This window comes from Lissotriton vulgaris, chromosome 8 (assembly GCF_964263255.1).
Source record: "Lissotriton vulgaris chromosome 8, aLisVul1.2, whole genome shotgun sequence".
NCBI lineage: Eukaryota > Metazoa > Chordata > Amphibia > Caudata > Salamandridae > Lissotriton > Lissotriton vulgaris.
Window position 1 is genome coordinate 122,474,273 of NC_141696.1, and position 23,670 is coordinate 122,497,942.

The window sequence follows — 23,670 nt, forward strand, 5'->3', positions numbered from 1 at the left end:
CACTAAGGAGGAGGGGTGTGGGGCTGAGTTTAGTTTGAGTGCTTCTGGAAAGAGAAAATATCAACATAGCTTCTCGGAGGACCTCAAGACAAGTGGAATTCATCCTCGAGCAGCAGTGCACCAGAAGCCGTGTTTGCAGCTTGGTGTAAAAAGGGGTGGGGCCTCAGATCACCTCTCTGCAACCAGTAGCAGTCGGTGGTGGGAGTGCTTCTGCCGGGCGGTGACATGGGGTGGGGGAGGGGCAAGGAGGGGGGCAGTAATCTACAGAATACGGCCAAATACAGGTAAGTAAACATATATGCGATGTGGTGCGCGCAACAAAATTTGTTTTATTTATTGATATGTTTACGTACTGGTATTTGGCCATATTCCGTAGTTTACTACCCCCAACCCTGCCCCTCCACCGCCCCACATCATCACCCGGCAGCACTCCCACCACCGACCGCTACTATCTCCAACATAGCTTCTTGGAGGACCTCAGGACACAAGTGGACTTCATCCTCCGATCAGCAGTGCGCCAGATGCTGTGTTTGCAGCGTGGTGTAAAAATGGGCGTGGCCTCGACCACCTCTCTGCAATGCAGCTCTGTAGCACTTACTGGAGGTACCTGGTGGGCTAGAGTGCCCGCGGGGACCCTCAAGATTCAAGGGGACTTAATCTCCCAACTTACAACTAACCAGGGGGCGCCTTTGCACAGTGGTGCAGGGAGGGGGCGGGCCTGACAAGTTAGCAATCTTGCTGTGTGAAACTCACTGGAGGTTATAAAAGGGGTAGTTGGCCCCCAAGGTTGACGCTGGGGGCTAACTATCCCTCCTGTTACCTTTGCTAAATACCTCACAGTGGGATTGCTAAAGGATGTTTGGAGGCTACGCTCACCTTTCTCCACCACTCTGCAAATGCGACTGCTATGTGGTAGTTAGAAATTAGCATTTAAAAAACCTTTGAAATTCACTGAAAAACCCACAGGTTTCAGGGACGTTATAGTTAGAAATTAGCATTTAAAAAACCTTAGAAATTCACTGAAAAAAACATAGGTTTCAGGGATGTTATAGTTAGTTGGACATTTCACTCGTACAAAACCAGTGAAATTCCGCTGTCAGCTAACTTTACCTTGTGCCCACGCAATGCACTGTTGATTACATCACATATTACATCATTCATGACATGGTCAGTGACATCACTGATGACATCTCAAGTGACATCACTGCTGAGACCACCTTGGACAGAATAATGTAGATCATACCACCTCGGGCTGCTATTCAGGATATACAATAAATTGGCATAAATCTCATATATGTAATCTGAAGGGACGAATGATAAAAGCAGAAATAGTCATTGAGGGATTCCACTAACTCGGGTTCCTGTGACTTCTGGCCCTGACTCATACTTCCACAACAGCCTGTCAACACCCTATAGAGATTGAAGGAGTACATCCAACACTGGAGGTCGCCGCCATTATCGCTCCTTGGCAAGGCATCATTTTTTTAAATGATGTCCCAACCTATTTTTCTCAATGTTTTGCCAAAATTCACCATACATTGCCTCTAATTTGTATTTTCAGAAAATCAAGAGCAAGATCGGAGCGTTGCTCTGGGACGGAGGCCCTGCATGGATAGCGCAACACAAATTGATGAGGAGATAGCATCACAGGCGTGTAGCACTACCAGATATACAGAAATATTATTGGATGGTGCTGCTGACCACTATTAATGGATGAGTTTTTCACTACACCGAAAAACTGGCCTACCAGATGGCTAGGCTGGCGATGCAACCAGGGGACATATTAGGGCTCTCAATGGTACTCATCTACACCTCAACCATCAGGGCCCTAATGTGACGTGGTAAATCTTTGGCATACTGCCACATGGGTCCAGGGCCGGAAGGGGAGGGTCACACAGGCGACTGCCCTATGGGACACAGCAGTGCTGGATAAACTGGGTATTTGCTAGGCTTTGATAAATGGGACCTGATTGGTCTCTCCAGAGTGGGAGTGTAAGATGTTATTCCCCTTATAGACCTACAGCATGACTATCAACTGGCGCTCACTAAACATATCAGACGAGGACTAGGCAGAAGCCCTGCCATCCTCTAATGAATTGGTCCTACGGTGAGGTTTTCACATAGTCCAAATGAAGATCCTCCACCTCTCCTATTACACACAGACCACTCTGGTTAAAATGGTCAGGCCACTGACTGATGATTGTTGAAACTGTACTGGCACCTTTTATTATATGGTTTGGGACTGCACAGCACCAAAGGACTTCTGGGAGGAGGTGATTGTCTATCTGGTTGAGGAATGTAGGGCTCCCTTCACTGCCTCAGTGAAATGGTGTCTCTTGAATATCTAGTAGGAAACAGACTTGCTCTGTTTGGAATGGATACAGTTCATCCTGGGGTTAGCAGTGGCGAAAAGGAATTTGGCTGAGCTTTGGGGTGAAGATCAGGTACCGCAATTAGAAGACTGGAGACGTGATATGTACTGGTGTATGGTAGCTGAGAGAGTGATGTATGAAGGTCGAGGGTACTCCCAAAACATGGGGACAGTGGAATGTAAAGAGTCAGCTGACCGAGCTTTGCACAAGATCTTTGTGCAAACAGGACCATATGTGATTGCGAAAAGCACAACAACTTGATTTCAGCTTGAAGAGCCACACCAAGGGATGAGGACCGGAGGGGCACCACTTGGGGGTCAGGAACTCGCTGCAGCTGGTTCTAGGGGCTAGTGCAGAATGTGGAGGAGCCTTTTATATCCCTGATGCTCAGATCAGGAGTCACCTTCTAAGCCCTGGTTCAAGATGAAATTGCAGATCCAGTTTTTTCTCCCCAAGAGGGCAGCATATCAGCACAGCAGTTCAGCAGAGTGGTAGTCCTTTCAGCAGCACAAAAGTCCTTCATCCTAGCAGAGTATCTACAGGTCCAGATTTGTACTGAATACGTATTGTCTGAGGTACAATATTTTTACATAGTGTCCTTTTTTTGAAATGCCGGAGAGGTTTCTAGAATTCTCTGTGAAGTACATAGGCTTTCTGTATCCCCTTTCCTGGCTCCAGCCTAACTGCAGGGGTTATGCAGCCCTTCGTGTGGAAGCAAGACACAGCCCATTTAATTGTAAGTAGGGATTTGCTCAGCTCTGCCCTCCCATCCTACCACTTATGGCCCATCCAGTCACACCTAAGCTCTCTATTGTTTGTGGCTGTCTAGAAGGAATACACAAAGTTCAGCTGTCAGCTACTCCCAGTCATGTGACCAAGAGACAGGTTAAAGGAACTAAATGGGCTCGGCAGGAGAATTCCGGCTTTCTAAAAGTGGCATTTTCAACATTGTAATTTAAACTCCAACTTTACCATGACAGAGGATTTTTCATCACAATTTCAAAGACACTAAACAGGAACTAGTTACCTGCTCCCATTTGGAAATTACAGATTATTAGGAGCAATAAGGAAACTTAAATGCCTTGCAGTAGCAAAAAACAACCATAAGCAATTTTCACTTTCAGGATATGTAAACCGTGAAAGATGTATCCTACTTTTTAAATAAATTGCACCCTGACCTGTGGGCTGTCCAGGGCCTAACCTAGGGGTGACTTATATGTATTAAAAAAGGAACCTTTGGGCCTAGCAACAGGTTTATCTTGCTATCCTGAACTGGCAGTTTAAAACTGCGCACACAGGCTGCAATGGCAGACCTGAGGTAGGTTAAAAGGCTTCCTTAGTGGGTGGCATAATCAGTGCTGCAAGCCCACACATAGCATTTAATTTACAGTCAGTGGGTACATGGAGTTCCACTCTACTAGTGATGTACAAGTAAATGAAGTATGCCAATTGGGGATAAGCTAACGCTACCATGTTTTATGGAGTGATCACATGCACTTTAGTACTGGTTTGCAGTGGGAAATTGCACAGCCAGAAGGCCAGCAAATAGGAGATCAGCAAAAATAGAGGGAAAATAGCAAAACGTTTTGGAGAATGATATCCAAAGGCTAACAGGTCTAACATTGGCATCCTGGTACTTTTGAATGTGGTCTTCTCTCTGCTAAGATGGAGGGGCAGCATGGACTCAGGGTCCCTCATACACTCTCAACTGCCAAGCTAATTACCAAGCGGATCGTGACAGAGGAGTATCTCCAAGGGATAGGGGATTTGGGAACAAACTATAAACTTAACCAGCCAAGAAAATTTTCATTAAACTGCAAAGAAAGAATCATCCAGTCACCAGATGATTGTGAAATTCATTATCCGCTGTATTCCCCTTTGTTAAAGCTCTTCTTACTGTCAGAGTCATAATGGTACTACAAAGCAACAATTCATCACTTTTGAAAAGACCTGCTTCTCAAAGTGGATGCTTTCCTTTGAATCTGTGGTTCTCTGGATTCACAATATAACAAGCATTGGCAAAACCCAACTGTCTGGCGTTTGCCTCTAGCCTTTTGCCTATGTCATAGTTTTTGCAAAACGTTGTTGTTGGAGAAGCTGTAGGTCTGCATCTCTCTAAAATGAATTGGCTAAAGGCAAAAATATGTTTTGTTTCTATCATGCACACATTATCGTTGTAGTCCCTGGTACTGAAGGGAACTACTTTAGGTGTGGATGTTACCTTGTGAAAGGGAAACATGTATTAACACCTTCGCTGCTATTGATATTTTCCTCCTGTGCTGGAGATCCTTGATATTCATTATTCATGACGAGCTCAGCTCGTCATCAGCACAGCTCAACTGTGCCTCATGACGAGCTGAGCTCGTCATGAGCATCGAAGGGGTTAAGTGAGCCAATGGATGGCTGAAAATGGCTGACCCATTGTCCTGTGATCCATTTTGCAATGGGTGGAAGAGAAATGTGAATACATAGCAAGATTATAATGGAAGAGGTATGTATGAAATCCCCACTGAGTAAGCATGTTATGCACATAATGTTAGTAACTCAACTACTAAACAACGAGGTAAAAAATAAATCAAGCTTAATCTCCTGGAACCTGGCAGGGATCCACTCTAAGCTTCAAGACCCCGAATGGTATTTTTATATAGTCAAAAATGATGTCTGCATCTTCCAAGAGACTTGGACTGTGAACAGGGTGTACATAAACCGTTGTACCACATACAGTGTGGAAGCTATTCCTCCGAAAACAACTGCTAGAGGCGAGCTGGGTATTGATAATTCTTGCAAAAGAACACTTTAGCCTGCAAACACAAGCAATTACTAATAAAGTCCAAAGACATTTTGGGGATCCAGCTTACCTTTCCGACGGGCATAAACGTGACCATGCTTAATGTCAATACTAGGTTAGAACCATACGGCACCCTACTCGAGGAATAGGATGAGGTGTGGGGTTAACCTAGTTTAGTAGCTAGTAGTAGCTGCCATCGTTTAACATCGGTTTCCCTGCAGATAGCCTCACTGATCACAGGAAGGAGCTTGAAGGCATGCAACTGGAGAACTGCATCTGACTTAAATAGGCAGGCCACTTTTAAATAGGGTGTTAGTACCAGTGTCATTGACTACATTCTAGTTGATGTAAGAATTTGGTCTCTAGTGGAGGATATGACTATTGCCCAGATGTTTGATAGTGACCACAATCCTTTGTTGTTAAAAATGATGGGTAGCGCCCTGGACAGGAATCCTCCAAGGTGTATTTCCAGAATAGACAAGCCTCCTGTAGCTCACAACCGCAGAAGAGTCCCATGGCCTATATTTTTAGCAGACCAGGACTCATATACCAGAATCTATGAGCTATTTACACATTTTATGTTGGGCTTGGCTAGTAGTTTGGATTGTGCACACCCTTCTGAATTAACTCCTATTTTATCGGTGCACTGACAATTCTTTGAAGCCCTTCAAACTGTCTTCACCAAAAATAGCTCTAGTGGAGGCTGGTGGTACAGCGGATAGCATAAGCCTTAATAGCGAGTGCAAGCTAGAAAAGGGGGCACTACATCTAGCACTTAAGGAGCACAGCCAGCCCAGGGTATCCCTGGCTCGTAAAAGATACAAAGCTGCACTAATTAAAGCTAAGCGAGACTTCACAGACAAAAATTGGCAGGACTTTGTATTATCTGCAAAATGTAATGATAGTAGCTTGTTCTGGCATTTTATCATAAAGGGTAGTCTGGAAAATGTAATCGCTCCCCGTTACCATAATCAGCCAGAGGTTTGGGTGTGAATTGTTTCCTAATACACCCAGACTGAGGATTCTGGAAGCCTAATCAGCCTTAGAGCTGATCAGGACATTAATAATACTCTTCCTGCTACGATTATGACTGGCACTGCACTTGTTTTTAGCTTAGATGACACTTTGTCAGCGATTAATAGATTAAAGGCAGGTAAGGCTGACCGGATACAAGGAGATTTGTATAAATCAGAATCCATGATTTGGGCCCCATACATAAATCTTTTGTCTAATTATGAATTGGCTGGTGGGGATATCCAGGCAACTTTGAGGGGAGCAGAGATAATTACTATATATAAGAAGGGACACTTAGTGGATAGATTCATGGACTTCTGCAGGAACAGGAGTTTGGAACTTAATGTTGTCAAAACAAAACATATGGTGTTTGGGAAAGTGCGGGGGGACTACGTGAGATCAGGATTGCACAGGAACCTCTCAATCTGGTTAAATTTTTTGATTACCTTGGGATCAGACTGAGTGACTCACTTAGCTGAGAACAACAGGTAGATACGAGTCACCTCGTCCTAAGTCAGAGGTCCCAATGAATATTGAGATTCCACAAACAGTCATATGCTCAATCCTTAACTCCAGCACTGGAAGTTTATTGTGCTAAGGCTCAAAGTAGAGCCTTGTACGGAGCAGAGATATGGGGCCACACTAATATAAACAAATTAATGATCTGTGAACATCCTTCGCAACCACCATCACCAACTTCATCGCACCCCACGCCATCGCCTCAATAAACTACATACTCAATGGAGACCTGGACTTCCACCTCGACAACCCCAGCGACCCCAATTCCACAATCCTTCATGACAACCTCACCAGCATCGGACGTAAACAACTCGTCAGCACACCCACAGAGCAGGGCAGATCCTGGACCCCATCTTCGCGGCAGGAAACAGCGTCCAATTCAGCCACACAATGCAGCCACCATGGACTGACCACCACTGCTTACGCTTTGCCATCAATGAACTCTAGGAACCCAAACCAGCCCCATGCCCACCATGAAGGAACTAGAGCAAGGTTACCGACGAGCAGCTTAACTCCACCATCACATGAGACAACCACACCTGGATATCCAGCTGCGCAGATGAGCTCGCCCTGCTGTGCAAACCCGACAGACAACGCCCCAGGAAAGCTGCCTGGTTCACCACCACTCTCCAAGAAGCCAGATGCACCTGCAGACACCTGGAGAAGATCTGGAAATACACCAAGACAACCAAAAACCACACCACATACAAGGACATATGACACACTAACACAACCAGATCAGAGCCACCAAAAGGAACTTTGTTGTATCTTTACCTTTAATTGAGTACATTCCTTGTTGAGAATGTAGCTAGGTCATTATTAGAATGTAATGTGATTAAAGAGTGTTAGTTGTTACATGGTCTATGAAGAGAACGACTTGCCTCCCTGTTGGGCATATTAAACTACTTTCTACTCAATTTATGGAGACCTCATCTTTACATTACTGGCGACGATGAGCCCAACAGGTGATTAAGAACCCTGCGTGATTTGATTTTCGATTTCCAGCATCATTGCTACAGTGAGTTTATTATTTATTTGGATTCCTGACTTTTCCCGAGTGACTTTCTTAAACTGAACTGATTTTCGAAGTGGCGATTTCATTGCGGCAAGTACTTTTTTTAAAAATATATTATTTTTAAGTATTTCCTGCAGAAGTGCCTGCCTTCGTTGAACTGTGTGATTTAAATTCTGCATGCGAACTGTTGCGCGAGCTATACTGGAGCGTGCCTCCCATCTTGAAGAACGTCTTGTCGTCACTCAAGGAACTCGGCACAAGCTGTGAGAGCGTATTGTCATCACTCGTAGAGCGCGCATTCCGCGTTGTCAAGCAACCGCGTGCTAAGCAACCCTGTCCTCTTGCCGTCCTCTCGCCGTCACGTACTGTGACGCGCATTGTTGTTTTTGAGCAAGTTGCGGAAGTGCGCAGTGGCATTGGACAAGTACGATACTCGCTCAAGTATTTGCCTTTATTTTGCGCATTTTAGTACGTTTATCGTACGGATTGAGGCAAGTTATATTTATTGTTTGAAGCAAGATTTGACCATAGGATGCACGTAATCAGCTGGAATTCATCCCTGATGTATAGAAGAATATCGATGTTCGTTTAGACTGAAGAAAAGAAGTACCCATTGATGAACAGAGAAGTTAATATTTTTGTTTAATACAGATTTCACTTCTTTAGTTTCTCATTGTTATTTTTCCTTTATTATTTTGGATTGTTATTTTAGATTGTTGTGTTAGCTTGTTTAGTTAACTTATTGTGTTAGCTTGTTTAGTTATTTTTGCCTTTCAGCATGTCATCTTCTGCGAGTGGAATGAATCAACCTCCCCAATTTTTGAGTGAACAAGGCGAACCAATTTTACCATGGAAGAAATGGAAGCCAATTTTTGACTCTTATTTGCTTGCTATTGGTGGGGAGAAGTTTTCTGCTGTCAGGAAACAGGCTGTTTTGTTGAACAATCTAGGTATCGAAGGTAGAAATATCTACGATAGTTTGGATCCAATACCTATTGGTAGGGGTGCGGGTGAGCCTTCTGATGTGTATGAGATGAGTGTACTTCTTTTGAAGAATCATTTTGGTGTACGCATTAATGTTGTAATGGAAAGACATAAATTTTGTATGCGTACACAGGCTAAGAGTGAGAGAGTTGGAAACTATGTGGCAGCACTTAAGTCTCTTGCACAAACTTGCGAATATGAACTTTTGACTGACTCTCTCATTCGTGATCAACTCGTTCGTTGCACTAATGAACTGAAAATCCAAGAAAAACTTTTGTCGAAAAATCCAAATTTGAAAGAGGCCATACTTATTGTTGAAAGTGTTGAACATACCTCCACTTGGGTTAAGGAGATTAGGAAGGGCCCTTCTCAAACTGATCCTGTTTCCAGTATAAGTAATGAAAATCGTCAAATTTTCCAACCGGAGACAAGTGATGCTGCTGTTAGTAAAGTTCCTTCAAAGCAAGAGAAAACGACTTTCAAAACTGAAAGACCTAAACAAAATTACAATTTCAACAGTTTTAACAGGGAGAATAAATTTAGATGTCCCAGATGTGGAAGTGAGAAACATGGACCGAACTATCTGAACTGTTTTGCTAAAAGTACTGTCTATAGGAATTGTGGCAGGAAAGGCCATTATGCAAGGATGTGTAACAACAACAAAGTTAATTGTGTAGACGATGAAGAAGAGTACTCTCAAGATGCAATTCATTGCATCACCAATTTGCAGGATGATGTTGTTAATGGTGTGAGTCAAGTTGACGATGATGTAGTAATTATGCCCTCTTGCGACATTCAAATTGACAACAAGATTGTTCCCGTACTTGCTGATTCTGGTTCACTTTTTACTCTTATCAGTGACAAATTTTGGTTTACAAATTTTGATGGAGATAAGATCAAACTTTTGGCTCCTGACATTAATCCCGTTGGGTATGCTAAACAAAAGATTGATTTGATTGGATACTCCATCCAGACCATTACTTTTAAGGGCAGAGAAACTGTTGGAAAGGTGTATGTTACGAAAAGGGGAGATAATCTCCTTGGTTGGCGTCATCAAAGGAATCTAGGAATTACTTTGAATCCCAATGCTCCTGAACAGGTTATGTTGGTTTCTCTTTTGGGTGATTTTTCAGACATTTTTGAAAAATTTCCTGAAGTTTTTAGTGAAGATTTGGGTCTTTTGAAAGGTTTCAAGCACAAGATTATTTTGAAATGGAATGCAAAACCTGTTGTACATAGAGTTCGGAGGTACCTAATCTCATGTTAAAACCACTTCAAGATGAAATTGATAGGCTGTTGAAGCTGGGTGTAGTTGAGGAGATAGAATCCTCTGAATGGCTTGCGCCGATTGTTTTGGCACCTAAGGACAAGGGTACCAAAATTAGGATGTGTGTGGACCTCAGGAGTTTAAACGGTTCAATTTGGGTTGACAGGCAGCCTTTGCCTAATATTAATGAGATTTTGACAAAGTTAGGTGGTGCTACTGTGTTTAGCGTTATGGATTTGTCAGCAGCATACCACCAAGTTTTATTGCATGAGGAGTCAAGACATTTAACATCTTTAGTAACTCCCATTGGTGCGTACAGGTTTAGTAGGATGCCTTTTGGTTTAGCCAGCGCAGCTGCCTGTTTTCAGAGGATCATGAAGAATGTTTTATCTTGTATTGATTCCGTTCTTTTCTTCCAGGACGACATTTTGGTCTATGGAAATGATGTTGGCAGGCATGATGACATCTTATTTGGAGTTTTGTCTAGACTCAAGGAATCTGGTTTGACCTTGAAATGGGAGAAATGCAAATTCAGAGTCAAATTAGTGTCTTATTTGGGGCACAATATATCTGGGGAGGGTATCAGTCCCAAGATTGATCTTGCGGAGGCTATCCTTCAAGCTCAACCCCCTTCTAACAAGGATCATGTGAAATCTTTTAATGGGTTATCCGAATATTATTCTAAATTCATTCCAAATTTTGCTAGTGTGATGCAGCCAATTAGACTTCTTTTGAAAAAGGGTGCTGTTTTCAATTGGAACAAGGAGTCAAGGAGTGTTCGGAGGCTTTTGAAACGGTCAAGGCTGAAATCGCAAAAATGCCAACTTTGGGGCATTTTGATGTGCACAAGAAAACTATTTTGTCTACTGATGCGAGTTTACGTGGTTTGGGGGCTGTTTTGTCCCAACTGGTGGATGGTTCGGAAAAGGTCATTGGTTTCGCATCACGTTCTTTGAAGGGTGCTGAGGAGCGATATTCGGTTATTGAGCGTGAAGCCTTAGCTTGTTTTTGGGCCATCAAGCATTTCAGGTTTTATTTGTGGGGTCTACCTTTTGTTGTTAGGTCCGATCACAAACCCCTTGTGCAGTTATTTTCGTGTAGGAATGTTGAATGTACAACTCCTAGGGTTAAGAGGTGGGTCGAAGGACTCCTGGAGTACAATTTCTGTGTAGAATACTTACCTGGTCTTAAAAATGTCCCTGCTGATTTTCTTTCCAGGTCACCCCTTGATAAGCTGGTCATGTGTGATTCTGAGTCTCCTGCTGTCTCTTGGGTGAGGGAATCAGCATTAAATGAGGCAGAATGGAAAGATAGTTTTTCTAATGATCGGGCCAGGGATTTTGTTTTAGAAGCCACGGTCAGTGGTTAGCCTGTTTTAAAAGAAGTTCCTGATCCTGCTAGGGGTTATTGGAATGTGAGGGATGAATTGAACATTGTTCAAGGTGAATTGTTCAGAGGTGACAGGTTGATTCCCCCTTTTGGGATGAGGGGGAAGATAATCAATTTAGCACATGAAGGACACCTAGGTCGTAGCCTCACTAAAGCTAGGGTCAGGGAATCCTATTGGTGGCCTGAGTTGGACCGTGAGGTGGAGATTGTTGTGAGGGACTGCTATATTTGTGCTGGCAATGATAAGTCCAGGAAGGTGAACACCGCCCCTCTTTCCCCTGTTGCCATACCTGAGCGTCCTTGGTCTAAAGTTGCTGTTGACATTATTGGACATTTTGAGAACCTTGCACCTTCTGAGAGATTTGTTGTTGTTCTGGTAGATTACACTTCAAAGTGGTTGTCTGCTTCTTGCATGGGTTCCGTATTGAGTAGGAATGTTATTGAATTTTTGAAGGATGCTTTTACTTGTGAAGGGGTACCTGACGTATTGGTCTCTGATAATGGTGTCCAATTCACCTCCCAGGAAATGTCTGACTTTTTGAAGGATCTATCTATCACCCACCATAGGACTGCTCTTTACTCCCCGCAGGCCAATGGTTTGGTGGAGAGCATGAATAGGTTGATTAGAGCGTATGCCCAGACCGCTTTGGAGAGAAGACTTCCATTGAAACCTATTCTTAGGGAAAAACTGTGGGTGCACAGGAACCAACCTAATAGTGTTACTGGTTTATCACCCTTCAAAAAGCTGAAAGGTAGGGTTGCTGGTTCTAAGCTTAATCCTCTGTGGCTGTCTGTGAAGGATAGGGGCTGTGTGGTCAAAGATTCTAGGTTGGAAAACTATCAAGATAAATACAAGCGCAGGTTTGATGTCTTAAGGGGGGCGAAGAGTTCTTCTTGGAAAGTGGGTGATTTTGTATTTATCAAAAAGGCTGTTTGGTCCCCTAGGGGTGAGTCAAAGTATTTTGGGCCTAGACGCATTGTAAAAAGTCATGAAGAATGTGGTTATGCTTGCTGGGGGAGATGTTTGGAGTATGTCTCGTTTGTCAAGGTGTGTGGAGGGGGATGATGGTGTTGTGAAACCTGGTTCAGGAAAATGTGTTGTGGAACCTGCTTCTGAGAAATGCTCTAATCAACTACCTCAGAACGAGCATGTTCCTTTTCGCAGCAGTAGCACTAGAACTAGGAGACCACCTTTGTACCTTCAAGATTACTATCCAGAGTGATATATCTCTATGTTCCTAATCTTTGTTTTCCTGACTGTTCCTTTTCTTTTTTCCTTGTCCTTTTTTTTACTTTTATTGCACTATTACCTTTTTTTCCCTTTCTCTTTCTTTCTTTTGTTTTGTTATTATAATAAGGGAGATGTGTTGTATCTTTACCTTTAATTGAGTACATTCCTTGTTGAGAATGTAGCTAGGTCATTATTAGAATGTAATGTGATTAAAGAGTGTCAGTTGTTACATGGTCTATGAAGAGAACGACTTGCCTCCCTGTTGGGCATATTAAACTACTTTCTACTCAATTTATGGAGACCTCATCTTTACATTAAACTTCATCCACAACAAAATCCTGGCCAACTCCACCAACTCCAAGGAACTTTTCAGTTTCATTCAAGAATTCACCAACCCATGCAGCATAGCCACAGACATCACCCCATCCCAAGACCTCTGTGACAAGCTTGGAACCTATTTCCACCTCAAGTTTAAAAACCTCTACAACAACTTCATTGACCATCCACCAGGCACCACAAATGGCCCCCGCCCCTCAGAAATACCAACCAGCCCACTATCTCCAACTGGACACCAATCACGGCCGAAGACACCACCTCGACTATGAAAAGCATCCACTCGGGCCCCCAACGACCTCTGCCCCCCTCACATCTCCCACAGAGCCGCGGCCGCCATCGCACCGAACTACAACACACCATCAACGCCACCTTCAAAAGAGGCACCTTCTCAGATTACTTGAAGCGCGTAGAAGTCAGACCCCTGCTCAAGAAGCCCATAGCTGACCCCACCAACCTCAAGAACTATTAGCCCATCTCGCTCCTCCCCTTCGCAGCCAAAGTTGCAGAGAAAACAGTCCACAGGAAACTGACATGATTCATTGAAGAGAGCGCCATCCTTGACCCGTCTCAATCTGGATTCCGAACCAACCACAGCACAGAGATCGCCCTACTCGACGCCACAGACAACATCCGCACCATCCTGGACCAAGGCCACTCCGCAGCCCTCATCCTACTTGACCTATCAGCAGCCTTCGACACCGTCTCCCACAGCACACTAGTCACCAGACTACATGACGCAGGCATACATGGAACAGCCCTGGATTGGATGCGATCATTCCTCATTGGAAGAAGCCAATGGATAATACTCCCACCCTTCCTCTCCGACCCCACAAAAATCACCTGCAGAGTCCCACAGGGTTCATCCCTGAGCCCCACCCTCTTCAACATCTACATGGCCCCCCTCACAGCCCTCATCCGACAACACGGCCTCAACATTGTAACCTATCCCGATGACACCTAGCTCATATTCTCCCTCACCAAAGACCCCACCACTGCCAAACTCAGCTTCCACAACGGAATGCAAGACATCACAGTCTGGATGGCCAACAGATGCCTGAAGCTCAACACCAAGAAGACAGAAGTCCTCGTCCTCGGTACCACCCCTTCTGCATGGGACAGCACCTGGTGGCCAACCACCATCAGAAGCCCACATAACCCCTCAGACCACGGCAAGAACCTCTGTATCGTACTCGACTCATCACTCACCATGAATCGACAGGTCAACTCCGTCATCTCCAGCAGCTTCAACACCCTCTGCATACTCCGCAGGACCTGCAAGTGGATCCCCCTGAGTCAAGAAAGACAGTCACCCACGCACTCATCACCAGCAGATTGGACTATGGAAATGCACTCTACGCTGACATCAACAAGTCCCAACTCCGCAAACTCCAGACAATACAGAACACCACCGCCAGGCTTGTCCTCTGCATCCCTCAACACAAAAAACATCAGCCAACACCTACGAAGTCTCCACTGACTCCCTGTGGAGAAAAGAGTCACTTTCAAAATCCTCACTCACGCCTACAAATGCCTACACAACAACAGACCCAAATACCTCAACAACAGAATCAACTTCCACGTACCCAAAAGAAACCTCCGATCTTCCAACCTCACACTGGCCGAAACTCCATGCATCCACAGAGCCAGAGCAGGCAGAAGATCCTTCTCTCACATTGCAGCCATGACCTGGAACGAGCTACCAGCAGACTTCAGATGCACCTCCTCCCTGAACACCTTCAGAAAGACCCTCAAGACCTGGCTCTTTGGCTAAACAGATCTGCGGACCCCCCCGCACCTTGAGACCCTCACGGGTGAGTAGCACCCTTACAATTCCCTGATTGATTGATTGATTGATTGGTGCAGGAGACGCACTGGGAGTTGCTTCAATGATCACCAAGTCTACAGAGATATTGGACAGTGCAGACACGGTATTGTATTGCACTCCATTGCGTTTCTGAAATAGTTAACTCAGTTTCCTGTGAGGGTCCCCGAAAATATTTTGGCTGCCTCTAATGGACACCTACATTGTCAGTCTTAACGGATAGGCCAAAAAATTATATTCCGTTCTGTTTGACCTACCTGCTCACCTTCTAGTGCATATTGGAGGCCTGTGTGCAACGCTTGCACTGCTCTGAGGGATTTCACTATCTGGCACGTTCCATCCTAGGTGCGTACAACAACTAACACTATTAACCATGGCTGATGTATGCTCATTGTTTATTCCAAATAGATACATAGCTAACAATAGTGCAGCAGGTCCAGTTTCACCTGGCTCAGGAGAGAGAGAGCCCACTGCACCCACAATTATGGCTGTTAACCACCCTAGTTGGGCACCTAATTAATCAAAAAAATAAAAAAAAGTAACTTGGCAATAGGTTTAGTCACGCCCCTTCACGTGAAATAGAAAATATGGAAGGCGCGAAAATAACTGCTGTGAGAGTATATATTTAGGTACCTTACCATAATCATGTACCCGACCCATTGGGATGAAGGACCGAGATAAAAAGCTTTTGTCAATAATAGACCACTTTTCCATGAGATTGGTTACACATACAAAAAACAGTGCCCTCTAACATTACAAAGTAATATATCCTCGTGATCAGATGAATATATAACTGTTCCTAAACCTCTTTCCAGCCTCTAAAATAACACATTGTTGCTCAGTCCCCTCCTTCTGACGTAACTCTTTTTTCCTCACCCTCCTTGCCGCATCTGAGTCTTTGGACTCACTGATTCCTGTTTCTGATCTCATGCTTAGTTGCTACACTCCACTAAAGCATTAAACTCGAACTGAAGTAAAACACTTTTCCACATTGGAAACATGGTCCTTGAAAAATCTGTCTACTCATATCAAGGGGCTGCCATCATTTTAACCCTTTGTTGTCTACAACTGAAACCCCTAGCAAACTTAGTAGATGTTTTCAGAAACCATTCCTTAACCCTGAGATCAACTGGTACACAAAGCAAACCTCCTTAGGTGGTGTATCTCTTCTCCATAAACGACCAGTTACATCTGGAATTACATAATTGTTCTATTATTTCCATCAACCTCATCAGATAATCGTATGTTTCCCTAAAATGAATACATTGATCTTGTTGTGACATAAATTATTCAGCCAATGTCGTTTTGTTTACTGATGCTTCATCCAGCCTTTCTTTTCCTGCTTACAGAATCTTGTAAGCTCTTGTTTCTGCTATTTTGGGGCCCTTTTATAGTTCTTTTTATACCTGCTTTCTTCTTTTGCCTCCCCACATTTTACCTCCTAAAATGTTTATTTTTCCAAGCTTGGTTTGCTTAATCCGTTTATTGGAAATGAGTCCTGCCAGGCATTTCCGATTATCAAAAACATATTGGCATATGAGACCATCTCAAACCCCTAGACTGAAGACTACATCATCACCTCCTTGGTAAAACACCCTCCTGATTCCCATAATGACTATTCACCCATGAACTCCTGCAAATTGGATAAGTGGATGATCACAGCCCTAAACTACAACATTTCCCTGCACAGCCCCTTTGCCTCTCGAAATGAAAACTGGAACAAATGCTAGACCCCCTGTGCCCCTTAATATGCAATGGATGGTTTGACATAATGGTAGTTCTGGTCTTAGAGAGCACAATTCTGAATAATGAACAACAGAACCCTGTCCATAATCAGAGCCTTGGGGCAATTCATGACCATATTTATAACAAGCATTTGCAATGCAATAAGGTTTGCATTTTATTTTTTGTGGAGTGTTATATCACACGAATTAGACCCGAAGGTATCAAAGCACTTTACATGAGCACCAGTTAGTTACATTCGGGCAGGTTCATTTATTTTTTGTTAGGTACAGGGAGATTAAGTGATATGCCCAGAATCACAGAATGTTGAGTGTCCCTGCCGAGATTCAAACGCGGTTCCCCAGCTCCGAGGTCGACCGCCCTAGCCGTTAGGCCACATTCTCTCCGGCACTGCATTAATATTTGCAACGCCAATAGTTCCAACTTTCAGACCTATTGCATTGCAAATGCTTGTTGTTCTTGTATGCAGCCCTTTTTACTTTAGTTCTTCCCTTTTCACTTAAGATAAATATGCCCATTTAGTATTTTGTTTCACTTTTTAAACATAGCCTTATAAACTATCATATTCAAGCATTTATTCTGACTTTTTCTCTCCTGAAGACATTGAGGTAACATTAATTTTCACTATTTACTTTTTAATGTACAGCATGTCCTTTCTTTTAGTGATAAACGGACTTCCATGCCTTTACACTTCTGCGTTATCAAAACTCTTACTGTTATACATAAGTACAGATATAAATATTTTTCTCCATAAGTATTGGGCATATTTTGAGCTGTATTGAGCTGTCTTATCTGATTTAGGGGCTGGGGCCTGATTACGATTCAGTCCGTAAAGGCTAAATTGTAATAGGACCCTCCATTTACTTTTCGACTGCCACATTACAATGCTGGTGGTCGGAAAAGTAAACTGGCCTGTAATTCTGGCTGGCTTCTGATGGGCTCAAGGAGCCTGTTGGTCAGTAGGAACCGACTCAAAATCCCAAAGAGTGGGCCTTTCCGCCCTTGGGATTATGATGGAAACCATGTCGGAAAGCGTGTTTGGGGGCCTCTAGCAAAGTCCCCTTTGGTGTGCGGCTTCCGGTTGGGGGCTGAGGGGCCACCTATGTTGCCCCCTGTTGATTCCTGCACTCCGTGGCAGGCACCTTGACCTCTCATTTCCCTTTGGAAGCATGTTTATGCCCCATTTACAGCAGTAAAGCATGCTCGCATAGGGAAGTGTAGGAATGCGACCGAACAGTGGTGGTCGGTCCCAGGACAAAGAGGGTCTAGTGCGGACTTAAGTCCACCTTACATCGTAATTAGCCCCATAATATGTATACAATGTTCTATGAAAACTGTGTTTATTTTACACCATACATTTTGTGTTTCAGACTTGCTACTGCTGCCAATATATATAGATTTACTTTTGTCTTTGCACTTAAGAATATCAATTGTCTTTGTGGACATCAATGATATATTGGTACACTATTTGAACTTTTTTCTTGTTTAATAAATCACAGGGTATATAAAGGCCATCCCAAATTTTGCATCTTGGTGTTTCATCGTACTTTTTTGTGCTTATATAATTACATGACATCTTTGGGTTCTTTCAGCACTCCTCACACTCTCCTGGGACGCTATTACAGTTGGGGGCGCACTATTCCTGTTTCCGCCACAGCACACCTGTAATCAAATGCACCGGGTGCAAAAAAGGAAAATTGCACCCTATCATGTAGAATGCACTGGCCTTAGAGCAGCTGCGAACTCGTGCTGCCCCCAGGGCAGCATATTCAAGAGAGATATGAAGCAGCTGTTTAAAAGCTGCACCATGTTTCTTTGTGCAGGTGGAAACCCCCAAACCCTTCAAACAGGGATTTGAGATCCCCTTGCAGGGCTGCTATCAAGGGGTGCACTGACAGTGCACCTCCTGACAGCTTTATTGCCTCTTCGCCTCAGTCTAGAATGCTCCGTGGGTGCAGAGGCAAAGAGATTTCATGCCTCCGTGCAAATGAGGGAATATCCTCTTGATAAAGTTCTGCACCAGCACTTTCAGTATTACCAATAGGGCAGCACAAGTGTATGCGTCCCCTTCTGTAATACCAACATGCCCCGGGGTGCTCAAAGTGGGCACTACAGTGGTGGTTTAACCAATTAAGTCAACTTCTAAGGTGCCCCAAAGGTGCCAGAAAAAAGCAGACTCCGATCCTGGTGCGATCACCTTCCGTTTCACGTTCAAACGTGAAACGGAAGGTGATCGCATCAGGATCTGAGTCAGCTTTTTTCCCGCACCTTTGGGGCCCCTTAGAAGTTGCCTGATGTAATCGTTGCTTGCAACAAACAAGCAGTGGAGATTATTAAATCCCACACATAACACAAAAAAGGCTCGAACTGAAGAAACTCAGTTTATTATTAAGATCCAACCGGATGGAACCGTTTGAAAACCTTGTGTGTGGCATATGAACCCAAGGAGTCATCTAACAAGGAGTAATACTTGCTAGGTACCACACCTACATTGCTGATTCCAAGTTGTGGGAGACATCAATTCTTTTCCTGAAGAAGGTGGTTTGGATCATTAAAACCCACTGAAACGCTTCAATGCAGAAACGTCTCTACACTAAATCGTCTCAACATTGGTTGCAGCAAGAGACTTTCTTTCACAGTGGTGGTTTAACCAATGATTTCTTGCTCAATTAGTGGTATTTAATGACAAAAATGAATGTCTTTGGTATTCTCCTCTTGTGTTTACATGAATTTTAAAGTTTTTTAGGGTTGGCAATCTGAACTTAGTTCAATTTTGTTGTGGATTTGAATTTGCACATAGAACATTCAACTATATAGATAAACCTCTTTTACACATTTTCATTGCTACATTGAGTGTGTTTTAATGAAACTTCTAACTTTTTCAAAAAATAAAACTGTACATGGATTATGAATTTGAACAGTACATGTTGGTGACATTCGTTTATTGTTGGATGATTGGTTTGATGAATAGAAATTAATTCCCACAAGATGCCTGCGCTCGGCCGGGTTACATCAATTGGTAGTGCCTCGTGCTAGATTGACCAGATGGGGAGCAAGAGCTTTTTCTGTTGTCACTCCTCAGCTCTGGAACTCTCTTCCTATGGAAATAAATTTTTTACCTACTATCGATTTGTTTAAAAAAGCCCTGAAAACCTTTTATTTCACCAGAGCTTATCAATGAGATACTTCTGTTTGACCTGGCTTATTTCTTTATTTGATTTAGGCGCCTTGACGCCCATTGGGCTAAGTTAGCGCGATATAAGTGATAATTCATTCATTCATTCATTATGTATACATATCCAAAGGGAAATTGTTTACTTTTGACTAGTTGTCAATTCGGCGCCCTGTCCCTTTGGTTAAGAGGGGCCCCTCTCCTTTTGCTTGGCCCAGTCCGTTAGCCTTACATTTTCACCTTTTACAGGCCACTTTTAATTACTTTGCTTAGACCATCCAGCAGCTCTCCAGACAAAGCTACCAGACCATTTACTTTATTATTATTTATAATATTATTTTGACATTTGTAGAGCGTGCTGTAAACCTGTGGGTATCCTGGCGCTTACTTACTACTTGTTAGCCCTGTCAGCCTTAGTGTGATTTCCCCAAAACCTTTTGCCTACACTCCTCCTATTTTGCCGAAATCTGTTTCTGCTGGCATTATAACTCTATACACTTTACCACTGCTAACCAGTGTTAAAGTGCTTGTGCTTACTCTCTAAACACAGTAAAATCAGTTTACACCTAATTGGAACATTAAATATTTCTGTAAGTCACTTTTAATGGGGTACAGCATGTACCCAGGGCTTGTAGGTGGCCCCCTGAAACCTGCCTTAGCCCTGCCAGTACAGCTTTTGGTCAGTTTAAAACTGCAAATTCTACTTGGCAAAATAACACCTCTGCCAAACCTAAACCATTCTTTCTAAGACATATATCACACCTAAGGTAGTGCGTAAACAGCCCTTAGGGTAAGGTGCTGTATATTTAAAAAGCTGGACATGTACTTTTAAGTTTTACGTAACCTGGTTGTGAAAAATCCCTGCATTCATTTTTTTCTACTGCAGGGCCTACCTCTCCCATAAGATAACATTGGGTTAATTGAGTACATTCAGTTAGAGTTACCCTTTGATTGAGAACAAGGAGGAATGCCAAGTTTGGTCACTTAATTGGTAAATAAATAGTTTAAGTCATAATTCTGAAAATTTCACTTTAAAAAAGTTGCATTTTCTTGTCTTAATGTTTGGGGCTTGCAGCCTGCATCGTGGATCATACGACTGCGTGTAGCTGGCAGTTGGCCTTTGTGCATTCCTCCCAGTCAGTCACGCTAATGGGTGCTTTCTTGTTGTTGGCAGGATGGGCCATCAGCCCCAGAATTGGAGTGACGGAGCTGTTCACAGCCCCAGTTATATTTCAAAGGGGGTTGCCTCAGCACACGCAAACATCTTCACACTAGCCTCATGTGACCCCATACTGTAGCCAGAGTGTTGAGGAAGGAAATTTCAGAACCAACTGTGGGAGGAGAACTTCAACAAGTTTCTTCCACTTCAAAGCTGGCAGCGGGTATAAAATAGGACCCTCAGACCAACTCTTCAGTTCACTTATGGACCTAAGGAGGACTCTCAGAGGACTGCCTTACTTCTCCAAGAGGACTGCTCTGCTGCCTGAAAGCCTTTCCTGTGCCTTAAGAAGACTGCCCTGCTGCTTGATACCAGCTTTGCTGATTGAACCTAGGACTACCAGAGTCACTCCAAGGTCTATTTGGCTCCCCTACCTTACAGAGCTCCAGGGGCAGAAAAGGCTCCAACCATCTTGAACCCACACATGGACACACCCTGGGTGAGCCCTGACCCTCCAGGTGGTACCCATTCAGTCCTGGACTCTCAGAAGTGGTGCTAAAAGTTTACAGATAACCCAAATTCAAAAATTCAAAACCTGAGTCATAAAAACATTTCAGCAAAAAACTGCTCTGAAAACCAACAGGTGACCCGGACCGACCTGCCCACCGATCATCCTAAGGTGCATTACTGGTCAACCTGACTTCACAGTGGCTCCCCTGTGTTCTTCGCCACTGCAGAAAATCCAGTCTAGAAGTTCCTCTCCAAGCGGCTCCCCGAAGACAACACAACCTCCTTGGAAACTGCTGGTTGGCCTACCCTGCTGAACTGTACCTTCTTAGACATTTTTCTTCAAAACTTCTTCAAAAGTCCGAAGGTAAGCAAACAACGGACCCAATCCAATCTTGTGCATCCACATCACATTCCATCGCAGTCAGCCATACCTTTTGACCTTTGACCAGTCTCACATGACTGGGTGCCTGCACTGGCGCTTTGATCTTTAAGTCACTAGATTTCACTTTTTTGGGTGTAATTTTATTTATTACATTTTACTTTATTTTTCTAAATTGGTGTGGGATTTTTCTTGTGTTTTGACTGCTTGCATGCTGCATAAATACGTTACACATTACCTCTGAGTTAAGCCTAACTGCTTTTGTGCCAGGCTATTAGAGGGTTGAGCACAGGTTAATTTAGTAACTTTTGTGGTTCCCCCTGGTGAGAATTGTAGCTGCGGCTTGAGAAGAGCTCACACTACCCTCAACCAACTACCCAATTTCTCACATCACTCATTTCATTTGCAGTGCACAGCACCCCATACAGCCACTACTTCTAAATCTGGTGGTTATCTTGGAATAGTATTCTTTATGGATTATCATTTTATTACCATTCCAAGATCACCTCCATATTTAGAAGCAGTATGTCAGCCATCTTGGATCGGTGCAACAACTATGCACATTATTAGGCCTGGGATAAATGTTACTTAAGCCAGAGTAATCGGAGTCATTTTGGTGGTTAGCATTACTCTTTTGACACAAATTGACAGAAACTTCAAGATAACGCCCATTTGAGTACATATGAGCAATTTGACACAGATATCCAACTGCAGGAGCACAAGAACAATAAAATTAACAAATGCAAATGGATTCTGGCTGAAGCTGTTAGTTTTCTGTTCTGTTCACAATGTGTATGCAAAACAAGATATTACAGTATTCCTCAGTTTGTTTTTATTTATTCATAATCATATTATGATTTCCCTTAATTTTGATAAAAATCAATCCAGTGTCCAAAACTGCCAATATAATGCACGTTGTTGTGCAAGAAGCAAAGGCTCTTACACAATTATGAACAATGCTTATTCTAAATAAAACAACCAAGGGTTCTTTTACAATAATGAAGGTTGCTCATACTAAACATTTCGGACACTCCCTTACCGAAGTGGAATACTACATTTAGTGGTTAACCTGTCTTTTTATAGCATTCGAAGACTAATTTATGCCAATTTTAGTATTCAGTAGTATTCTTTTTTGGAAGGCTAGTGCATGAAGACTACTGATATGTGAGTGGTACTTCTTGAATACTAACAGAATACTAAGCACATACTTATTTGTAGTCGCATAGTCTTCATTTACAATGCAGAACATTTAGTGAATACAAACAATTTGAATACTACTGGACTTTAAACAGACTACTATTAACATTCTATTCAAGCTGCATGCTGAATGGTAGATCAGTGCCTTATTTATTATACTATTTTTATGCGTTATTTATTATACTAGTGTGGTGTTTGTGAAGTGTAGGGTAGTGTTTTAGGGTTTAGGGTAGTGCTGGGGGATCGTGCACGGTAGTGATTGAGTGTAGGGACTGGACTGGGGGGTTAGGGGAGGGTCGTGCTGGGGTAGTTTTTTAGGGTAGTGTTGCGGTGTTTAGGGTAGTGTTTCAGGTTTTAGTGTATAGTGCTCGGGGGTCGTACAGGGTAATGTTTGAGTATAGGGACCGGACTGGAGGTTTGGGGAGGATCGTGCTGGGGGTAGTGTTTTAGGGTTTAGAGTAGTGTTGTGGTGTTTGTGTCGTGTAGGGTAGTGTTTTAGGGTTTAGGGTAGTGCTGGGGGGTCGTGCAGGGTAGTGTTTGAGTGTAGGGACTGGACGGGGGTTATGCTGGGGGTAGTGTTTTAGGGTTTAGGGTAGTGTTGTGGTGTTTGTGTAGTGCAGGGTAGTGTTTTAGGGTTCAGGGTAGCACTGGGGGCCGTGCATGGTAGTGTTTAAGTGTGGGGACCGGACTGGGGGTCGGGGGAGGGTTGTGCTGGGGGTAGTAGTGGTTTAGGGTAGTGTTGTGGTGTTTGTATAGTGTAGGGTAGTGTTTTA

At 43.4% G+C, this 23,670-nt stretch overlaps 1 protein-coding gene across 3 annotated transcripts in view; it reads left to right on the plus strand.

Moving 5' to 3' along the window:
• Positions 1-21,093: 21,093 nt before the first annotated feature.
• The window catches only part of LOC147693577 (solute carrier organic anion transporter family member 2B1-like), a 617,951-nt gene continuing 615,374 nt past the window's right edge, over positions 21,094-23,670 (plus strand). For all 3 annotated transcript variants that reach the window (XM_086933807.1, XM_086933808.1, XM_086933809.1), the window contains exon 1: positions 21,094-21,685. The gene's annotated coding sequence lies outside the window, so the exon portion shown is untranslated. The remainder of the gene's footprint in view (positions 21,686-23,670) is intronic.